Raw genomic sequence first — 11644 nt, forward strand, 5'->3', positions numbered from 1 at the left:
TGCACGCCGCCTATAGCGGAAACCTCTAAAAAAAAAAAAAAAAAAGAAGAAGAAGAAGAAAAATTGCCCAGGATGCAGGTCCAGGGATGTGAAGAGATAAGAAAATAGTAAAGAGAAGATAAGAGACAGGATGACACAAAATACACAAATGTGGTATACATCTAATGGAGTAACAAGAAGAGAAAATGAGGGAAGACGGAGAGGCAAACTGGAAAAAAGTGCCTGGAAAATGTAAGCTATGGGCATGCTGTGCATGAGCTGTGGTAAGGAGTGGTGGGTTACTTCTGGGGGCTGTGAGCAGCCCTGCTCACAGTCAGCTGGGCAACAAGGATCTCAAGTCCTACAAGTGAAAGGCACGAAACCATGACAACTGTCCTGTGCATTTGGAAGAAAGTGTCAAGTCCAGAAAAGAGCAGTCTGGCCACTAACTTGTGGGCAGCCTTGTACAACCCTGAGCAGATGACCCAGTTATGATATGGCTGGACTCTGATTCACAGAAAGTAGGAGATAATAAATCAAAGGGCTCACAGTCATGGAAGAGAGAGAAAACTTTCTAGAAAGAGACAGAAGAGTGGTGAAATACTGTGGAGATCTTCATAGGAAACTTTCTAGTAAAGGAAAGAAGAGTGGTGAAATACTGTGGAGATCTTCAAACAGACTGGATGACCACTCAGGAAAGATATTGGGGGGGAAAAAAAAAGTAAGCTCTCTATGGGAAGACCTGGATGTGGAAATGCCTCTAGGGAAACCTTGATTGTTTATATACTTTTCACTTTGAAAATATTCTACACCCTCTGACATAGACCAATGTTTATCAAAATGAATGATTATATATTAACACCGATTAAGCATCATGTTATTTGTTAGTTTTTTTTTTATCCTTAATGTCTGATAATTCAAGTCATGTTTAATCATGCCCATTTACTCCAGGATATGCTATATGTATCCTGACCAAGATACCAGCTTGCATAGGTATGTAATATGCTGCTGGTTTGTGAACTAGCTCCACATTTAAGCTCACTTGAAGCCACTCTGGAACCCTGTCTTTGTAACATAAAAGTAGGCCACAGAGATCTTCTAATACCAGAAATTGGAGTGAAAGTGTCCGTCCACATCTGGGACCCACAGTAGCAATAGACGTAGGATCTTCTCATTCATTACAACTCAGATTTGCTGCAAACATCGCACAGACACATGCTGCACAGCAATCCAGATAAGAGCACAGGCTATTTTTCTATAAGGATATTCATGATAACTCTTTGACTAGTAAATGGCATTTTAAAACTATGTTACAAATCAGAAGATATGTGTAATTATTTATAAAATCATTTAAGACGTAAGGAATCACACCATGGTAAATATCCAGTACCCAACCCTTCAGTTAAAGATGACATCTTTTTCTTGCTCTGATATAACTAAGAGCCTGAGAAGTGCCTTGTCTCCACATATATGGGACTGAGTCAATTAAAAGTGGTGACTGGGTTCAAAAACTGTGGCATATAGATACTATGGAATATTATTCAACTCTAAGAAACCATAAGACCCTATCATTTGATTCAAAGTGGATGAATACAGAAAACTCAATGTTGAGCAAAGTGAGCCAGACTTTGAAAGATACACTGTATGTATGTGTGTGTGTGTGTATATATATATATATATATATCCCCTCAATTTGTACCAAATATCTATACTCTATGGCAGAAATAGAAAGAGCTGAAGATATGATAGTAGAGAGATAGTATAGTTACCAGAGATCGTAAAGGAGGGGAGTGGGTAGTAGAAATTAAGTGTGAGGTACAAAGGTAAGAAACAATTAACAGACAAAAAAAGTAATGTTCTGTGTTGAAAAAAATATATAGTATACATCATGATGGGAATTTTATGTAAAATGTAAAATTAATCTAAAAATTTAAAAAGGAAACAAAAAATATAAGAAAAGACTCACGACAAAACACAGAAAGTTAAAAATTTATTAAATCTGTGTATGTTTTCTAGAAATTTATCCAATGGTAATAAATATTGACATAATAATCATTCAAAAGAAAAAAAGTGGCCAGCAGGTGGTATAGTGCTCAAAGCGCTGAACTCCCACGTGGCTGACAGCAGTTAGAATTCTAGACCAAGCAGCTTGAAGCTAACACTGGGCACGCATGCATGGGAGGTTAAAATCCCAGAAGGGGAATGAAGGAGAAGGGATTATGGCATGGCCATCCCTCTGGGAGGGGATTTTTCACTTTCCCTCTTACTATCTCTCTGCCTCTGGCAAGCACTTGCACCCTATGGCAAAAACCTTGAAAAATTAAAAAAAAAATTGGTCAAGACCAGTGTAAACTCCAAAAAAGAAAAACTGTGTCTGTTTTTTTAAAAATGTGTCTGTTTTAACTTCATTTCTGACATCTAACTACCCTCTCTAGTTCCCAAATCAGTTTATCTTTTGAACACAAGACTTCTAGCTACTCAGTGGACTAGTCCTCTTTGTTCTTGTGTAAATGTGGGTTAGAGATGCTTCCATCCACTTCAACTCAACTTCTCCATATCAGACAGACATACCATCAGCCTCCATGACTGTGGGTTTTCCCCACACCCTATTGCACCCCTTTCTCTAATCTCACTTATATCAGACTGTAGCCATAACAACCAAAATAATGATAAAATACTGGAAAATTCTAGGAGCAATAGAAACTCCACCCTAGTTTAAGATAAAATGTCTAGGATAGGGGATATATTCATTTCCTATGGATACTGTATCATATTACCTCAATCATGATGCCTTAAAATGACAGAAATGTATTGCCTCTTAGTTCTGAAGGTCAGAACAACATGCTGGCCCCATGTTGAAATTAAGATGTCTGTAAGGCCATGCTTTCCTTTGAAGACTCCAAAGAATCTGCTCCTTGCTTCTTGCAACTTCTAGTAGATCCAAGCATTTATGGCTTGTGACCATATCACTTCATGGTCACATTTCTTCCTCTTCTTTCACAAAACTCCCTCTGCCTCTCAGCTATATGAATACATGTGACTGCGTTTAGAACCCACCCAAATCATCCTGGATAAGACTTTGCTCTCAAGCTTTGAGCTCTAGCTTAACTCTATCTTTTGCCATATCAAGAAATATTCACAAATTCTGGGATTAGGCCATAGACATACCTTTTTGGGAATCACCATTCAGCCTATTTGAGAAAATGATTACTTGAATGCCCAAAGTGGAATCACTGAAGAACTTCAAGATTCAAGCCAGACCCTGTGGACGCACATAAATTTAGATAGAGCTACTGAACCTCCTTCTTGAACTTCCCAAGAGGATCTCCATAATCAATGACTGAAGCCAATTTCCCTCCATTGCAACTCCGTCATATCAGTGCCAGAATAGTATGATCTCTTACAATATTCAATAGATCTATTTTGTTTTGTTTTGTTTTGAATTTTTTTCCAGGATAATCTCATTTTTCAAATACCTTTTCTGTCTGGCTTGACATTTAGTAAGATAAATATGAATTATGGGCCTCTTCACTGAGAAAACAGAGTCCATTTCTATATAATCATTATTACTAAAATAGTCATCGATTGATTTATTAAAGATACTAAATTTTTCTATTAGTGACAACGTCAGAAAAGGCATTTAACCTCTAGGTTTCCATTTTCTCAGCTACTAAAACATGGAACTGGACCCAGCAGGTCGTGTTATGGTTACTGTGTTGGATTCCCACCTGGCTGACCACAGTTCAAGTCTCGAACCTGGCAGCTTGACAGTCATATCAGGAATGTGTGCATGTGTGTCCAAAATTCAGGAGAATAGAGAATAGGTTGTGGCATGGTACCCCTGTGGGGTGATTCCTCATTTTCCCTCTCTCTCTGCCTCTCTCTCTCTTTCTCAAGTAAGCACAGGCAGCCTATGACAAAAACCTTAAAAGGGAAAAAAAAAAAAGAAATGGAACTATGTGCTTTGGTATGTAATAGGAAATATATGATAAACTAGTTTCTGAACAACAACAAAAATGGTTAAAGATTAGCCACAATAATGAAAACCATAGAGTTTTGTGTTTAAGAATATATATATATATATGAAGAGAGCATGTATTTTCAGATAACCAGACACAAAAATAAAACATCTTAAAAGCACCCAGAGAAAAAGAGACAGGTCATCTTCAAGCAAATGAAAGCAGATGGTTAGAACACTGCTCGTTAACAGTAATAAAGGGAAGAGGCAATGAATCTTTCAAGTGCTGAGTTCTCAACTTAAAATTCTATGCTTAGGTAAATTACAATTCAGAAGCAAAGCAAAAGAAAACCATTTTTGGTATTAGAAAATTACCATTCACAAATGCATATTAAGGAAATGATTAGAAGACAATTCAGGAAAAGCTTAGAAATGTATGTTAATGAAGGAGTAGGAAGTAAGAACCAACAGTAAACAGAGAAATCAGCAACCATAAGTAAATATCATCAAGTGATAATTGTCTAAAACACTAATAATCTTTAATAAGGGATAAAAAATTGGAACAAGGAAAATATAAAAAATGTTAATGTGTTTCTATGCGTTAGAAAATGTTTGTTTTTTTTTAGAGAGAGATGTTTGGTATAGAGTGTGTGTGCTCACAAGAGAGACAGAGAAAGACAGAGAGACAGAAAGCGAGAAATCACCTCCCGGGGGGTTGGTCACACCACAATCCCTTCTCTTTCAATATCCTTTCAGGATCTTGGGCACCCACACACACATCCAAGGGTCTGGGACTTGCACCATGGTCAACTATGTGGAAGTCTACTGACATTACCAGTATGCCATCTGCTGGCCCCATGTTAGAAATCTTTAAAGCAATATATATTTCTAGTTTAATACTCATGAAAAATATAGGTGATAGTTAATAATAATATTGTCACTACTAGATGGAGAAACCAGGACAAAATGCTCTAAATGGCTTGCTTAGGAAATAACAGTAGGCAAATAGTAGTCTCAGGATTTGAATCTATAGTCTTCATCAATGCCTGTCATGCCACTATTAGTAAGTAACATAGAAAAAAGTTTTGAGATTACACATGCACCCACACAAAAAATGTAGGCAATAACATGTAATATGGACAAGAATAACTTGAATCACTTGCCTTGTATCACTTTGGAAAAGATTAGAGAGCCTATTAAAGTTAAATTTTACTAAGATAAGTAGGCAAAACAAGGTCTCCTCTACGTTGCTTGCAGAAAGTTGGCGAGTATTATTGAGCAAATTAGAAGGTATGCCTACCTTATGACCCAACACATTTGCTCCTAGTTATGTATGAGAAATTATTGCACATATGCACAGGAGATACATACTAGTACATTCTAAGAAACAGTATAGGCAAGAGAATAAAACTACAAACATAAACAATGTCTACTGAAAGAAGAATGGATAAAAATCTTTATATAATCAAATAATGCAAAATTATACAGTAGTGAAAGTACATAAACTACAGCCACCCATAATAATAAATATAATATACAGTACATTAATATTAAATTAAGAAGTTTCATAATGCTAATACCATTTAGTTGAACTTAAAAACAATTAAAATTAAGACTGGGTCCATAACCTAATGGTTAACAGAGCTAGATCTCAGGTACATGTGTGTGCATGTCCCAAATCCCCATGTTATGGAAAACTGGAGAAGGAGTCGCAGCATAATTCATCCCACTGAGGAGGTCCACTTGTGTGCTCGCTCTCGCTGGAAAGCACATACTGTATGGCCTTAATTAATTTTTTATTTAAAATTAAATATTTTAAATTAAAAATCACAGTTAAAATGAACTAAGTTCTTATTTAGGCACATACTCTTAAAATAAAACTACTGAAAAAAATCAAAAGACAAAACTGAGATAAGAAAACAATAAAAGAAGGAGCATGTAAGTAAGTGGATGAAAGCTATTGTTCATCTTCTGTCTCTTCGGTAGTTCCATAAGTCAGATGCGCCTTGCAGGTACCATTGATGAGTGAGCATCACTAGTCAACAATCCTGATTCCTTAAAACTCTAGGGGAGAATGAATACCTTTTCTTCACCTACCCTAGGTTTACAGCGGAAACCCCGACAGTGAAAGACAGAGTAGCAAGAGAAATGGATACCCATGTATTTAATATGTTTTATATGACACAGAAGCTTTTAAAAAGAAATGAGGCCTGGAAAAACAGCAAAATGTAACTGTTTTTTTTTTCTTTTTCACATATTTTCATATACGCCCTGGACAAACAGCAAAATGTAACTTTTTTTTTTCTTTTTCACATATTTTCATATATACATTTAATTCCCATAAATCTTTATGGCATACAATGTGGTTTTTCAAAGCAAGCATGCAGTGTGTGATAATCAAATCAAAGATGTTATTATAGATAGATAGATATAGATGATAGATAGATAGATAGACAGACAGATAGAGATATAGATATAATTTTCCAACAAGAACTTTACATTCTTGGGTCAAATGTTTGTCTAAGCCCCTCCCCCCTACCCTTACAACCCACCTTTCTTCCATATGGTCCATGGTTTCTGCACTTGTCTTCCCTATTATTATGTCTTCAAGTCTTTCCCTTTCTGCCATACAGTGCAAACACATGGTGTATACTGAGGGAGGTGTACTATTTTTGTCTTCCTTAGACTGGTGTATTTCACTTAGCATGAAATCTTCTACACTGATCCACTTAGTATCAAATAACAGAATTCAATCTTTCTTTATGGTTGAGTAATATTTCATTGTGTATGTGTGTCACATTTTTTAAATCCAACCATCAGTTTTGGGGCACTTAGGTTGATTTCACAACTTCACAATTGTTAGTTATTATGCAGTAAACATGGAAGTGTAAGTGTCTTTCCAACTGAGTATTTTCTTGTCCTTTGTATAAATACTAAGGTTGGGATTACTGGGTCATATCGTACTTCTATTTCTAAATATTTGAGAAACCGCTATAGTTTTCCACAGTGGCTATACCAATTTCTATTCTTGCCAGCAGTACAGAAGGATTCCCTTTCCACCACAGCCTCACCTGCACTTGTTCTTAGTTTTTTTGATCATAGTCGTTCTTACTGGAGTCAAGTGATATTTCATTGTGGTTTTGATTTGCCTTTCCATTATGATATGAGACAAACATTTCTTCATATGTTTTTGGCCATTGATATGTCTTCCTTTTAGAGTTGTCTATTCAGCTTATTTGCCCATTTTTAAATTGGATTGTTAAATTTCTGCAGTTGAGTTTCTTAAGTTTCCTATATATTCTGTTTATTAAATTCTTATCTGAGGTATAGTTTGCAAATATTTTCTCTCATTATGAATGTTGTTTCTTCCTAAATGTTTTTTACAGCAGTGTTAATAAAGAGCTGATGGTCATAAAGAAATATGATAGGGCAAAAAGGGTATAAGCCAATGGTAATGAACAAAGGGAAAACATAGCAGGGTTTGTTTGTTCTGATTCTCCTCTGTGATACTTTGACTTTAGAGATAAGGATGTTCATTTCTTCAAGTCTAGAGACAGCCCTTGTCAACTGAGGGTCTTATGACCTACTTCAGGAGGGTTAGAAAATTCATGCTAGGTTTTATGACTTGCTTCAGGGAGAAAGGATGAGGAAAGGTCAGAGACATCTTATTTTTATAATTTTTTCAAATTCCTTCAGCATAAAATATTTCAAGATAGCATGCTATGAATTTTATCTGATGAGTAAGCTACATTTTTTTTCTTTGCAGTTGACACACAAAAATGTAAGTCATGAGTAGTTGGCCATTTCTGTAGGGAATACCCATAGATATAATCAAAGAAAAATAATTTTTTTCTTCTTCTTCTTTTTTTTTTGGAGAGGTTTTTGCTATAGGGCACGTGCACTCACCAGAAAGCCAGAGAGAGACAGAGAGATAGAAAGTGAGAAATCACCCCCCGGGGAGATGGCCACACCGCAATCCCTTCTCCTCCACTCTCCTCTCAGGATCTTGGGCACGCATGCACACGCGCCCGGCGTGAGTTTAAGCCGCTGGGTCTGGGACTCAAACTGCGGTCAACTACATGGGAATCCAGCGACATAGCCATTACGCTAACTGCTGGTCCAAGAAAAATAATTTTTAAATGAGAGAATTCTGAGTCAGGTATTAAATAATGAATTTCCTCTTTATTCACTCAAGTGACTCTAGTAATCACTGGTGGAAGAAAAAGTAGTTTCCTGAGTTCAATGACTAATTCTGCTATCAAACCACTCTGTGAGCTCATGGAAATAAAGGGATAATTGTACTTCATAGCTATACATTGTCTTTAACTGTGTACATTAATTCATAATCTTTACAATATCCCCGTAAAGTTACAGTGTAGCAATAAATCTTACCACTATCATTAAGCACCTAGTAAGTACTTAATAAAACAGCCATTGTTATTATAAATATTGGTATTATTCAGTATATTTAAGTATAGGAAAGTTAGCATCATATAATACACCAGCGTATTGGTTGTAAAATATTATTTAGTTTTAAAATTACCTTTCTTGTTACCATAAAGAATTCTGAAGCTCATTTTTATTCTAATTTTTCTGTTATGGAAAAAGTTAGAGAAATCTACAGTTATAAGAAAACTACCCAGGCAGTTCTAATACAAACAGTCCTGGGTCAATACTTTGAAAAATATCATTTAGGAGGACCAAAGAATATGCCAACCAGTAGCCCAAGGAATTTTATATGGCCTGATATTCTTATAATCTAACACATGCAAGCCAGGCATGTGTTTAGGCATTCAAACCTCTCACATTACAATCCGGGCTGATCTAAGAAAATAAGCATGGGTTCACCACAGGATCTAGCTCCAAATTTTAATCTCAATCTTAAAGTTTACAAAGAAATCCTATTCCGTTTGGAAAAAACAGCTCTGAGAGGTTTATGCTTAAGACTCTGTAATCCATTCAACACCGACGACTTAGCTCCTTTTCCAAGAATTTCAAAGTCTAATACAGAATCTAGTGTGGAAGAGAAACACATAAACTAGCATTTGTAATCAATCATGAAAGACATTATCGGAATAGTAAAGTTGAAGATCAGTTGAGCCATGCCTAATTCCATCTCTTGAGAGATAAGATTTTACAGAAGAGGTAATCTTGAACAAGATTCATAAGATAAATGAGAACTTTAATCTCCTAAACTAAAAGAAAAAGAAAAGCAAAATAAGGACACATGCACTCAAGGTGGAGACCTCAGTATGACAAAGACCTAAAAGTGCGAAATAGCTGGGTGCTGGGCTCACTTTAGAAACCTCAGTACTTGGGACCAGTTGTCATAATGGCTATGTCGCTGGATTCCCATGTAGTCGACTGCAATTTGAGTTCCAGACCCGGTGCCTTATACTCATGCAGGGCACGTGTGTGTACGTGCCCTAGATCCCAAGAGGAGAATGGAGGAGAAGGGATTGCGATGGGGCCATCCTCCTTGGGGGGGGGGGGATATCTCGTTTTCTGTCTCTCTGTCTCTCTCTGTCTTTCTGGCGACCGCACACGCCCTATAGCAAAAAAAAAAAAAAAGGAAAAAAAGAAACCTCAGTGGTTAATTTTACCCTGTGCCTGAGATCACCACCCTGTTGTTTTGGGGAAATCTGGGCATATCTCTGGAGAGGTTTACTCCCCTAGAATTTAGTAGGATTAAGCAATACCTTTCAAAGTATGCATAAACTAAAATCAAAATTAATTTATACTATCAGCTCACAAAAGAGCAGTCTGTTTCCGATGCTACCTTATTTTTCTATCAGTAGTCATATTTATGAGTAGATTAAAGTGGTTTCAAAAAACATTTCCATTATTACCTCACAGTTAATTAAAAGTTATTTAATATAACTTTTAATACTGCCCAAATCCAGGAGAGAGTAAAATGAACTTCCAGATGTACTATCAAATTAATTTTGCCATTTTTTTCTCCTAATGTGTAAAATCCACACCCCTTCCCCTCAACTAATTTATTTTTAGTTTGATAAGAGTGTGACAGCTCAAAGCAAGGTTCTCATGGAGCCTATACCCAGATGCTGTCTGGTCTTTCTCACTCCTTCACTAGGGACCCATTCCAGGAATCCAGGGACACTATATCCTGGTTCTTACACATGGACCAAGTTACCACAAATGTTTTATATTATTTTGAACTTCCCTTGTTTCTTATTAAAAGTTGTTTTTGAAGGGGCAAGTAAACTGTGCAAAGGTGAGTTGATGTAGGATTTGAGTTTTGTTCTAACTTCATCAGTTTCGATCCTTATTTTAAAATGTAGACTAGAAACAGAAGGGTCTGGGGACCAGTAGATGGCATAATGGCTATGTCACTGGACTACCATGTAGTCATCCACGGTTCAAGTCCCAGACCCGGTGGCTTAAACTCATGCTGGGCACATGTGTGCATGTGTGCCCAAGATCCCGAGAGGAGAATGGAGGAGAAGGGATTGCAGTGTGGCCATTCCCCCTGGGGGGTGATTTCTCACTTTCTGTCTCTCTGTCTCTCTCTGTCTTTCTGGAGAGTGCACTTGCCCTATAACAAAAACTTCTTCAAAAAAAAAAAGGAAAAAAAGAAAAAGAAACAGAATTAAAACTATAAGCATATAAGCATGGATTTTAAAATTATTTGCACCAGAGTAAATTTTTATTGTAATTCTACTTTCTATGACATTTTTTATATACTTTCATATTTGTTCTTCCTTTGTTCTCATGAACATTATAATGATCATACAATGAACTAAAGATAGCAATAACAAGGGGCCAGCAGGTGGCTCGATGGTCAAGGCACTGAGCTCCCACATGGCTGACACTTCTTCAAAAAAAAGGAAAAAAAGAAAAAGAAACAGAAGGGTCTGAACTTCCTATTGAGCCTGGGAGTATAGGGCCGGTTATCAAAGCCGCACAGAGAGAAGGACATGAGCAGTTGTAAGCACCAGGTTACTAAAGGTGAGAACGCTGGATGAATCCCAGAATTCACTTCAGAGGGCAGTTTTCTCTTCAGTGGGTCAAAGACCTGAGAAAGCACATTAGACCCACCTAACCTAGAAACAGACTGAATCTTGTTCAATATCAAAAAGGTGATCTTATGTTTATTTCCGTCTACCATGGAATAGTAGCAGTTCATTTCTATTATTCCTGCCTAAGTTTTATTTATTTATTTATTTATGGGGAGGAGGGAGAAATAGGCATTTCTGACAGAATCTTGCTATGTCATGATCCTTCTGCCCCCAACCTTCCAGGCCTCTGCGACCACCACACCCAGCTTGTTTTAGGTTGTCAGGAAACAGAATCAGGCCTTCCATGTACCCCACTCTTTTTTTTAATTAGTTATTAAATTGTATTTATCTATTCCTTTATTTTTAATGTGACAGAGAGAGACACAGAAATAGAAAGAGGGGAAGTGAGAAAGCCAGGCACCAGGTCCAAGACTTGAACCATGGTCAGCCATATGGGAGTGTCCAGCACCTTAACCACCATGCCACCTGCTGGTCCCATGCACCCCACTCTTGTCAGCAGAACCCTCCCTTTGAATCACTGTAGCAGGACCTCCTGCACAATTCTTACTAGGATTCCCTTTCAAGTCCCAAAGCTATCCCAGTATGAATGATAAAGGACAGGGTCACTCTAAATATAAGTGGTAATAGCTAGTACTTGAATACTTAATGCAGCATACTAGTATGAGTT

The sequence above is a fragment of the Tupaia chinensis genome, unplaced genomic scaffold (genome assembly GCF_000334495.1).
Source record: "Tupaia chinensis unplaced genomic scaffold, TupChi_1.0 Scaffold148904_1, whole genome shotgun sequence".
Classification (NCBI taxonomy): Eukaryota; Metazoa; Chordata; class Mammalia; order Scandentia; family Tupaiidae; genus Tupaia; species Tupaia belangeri.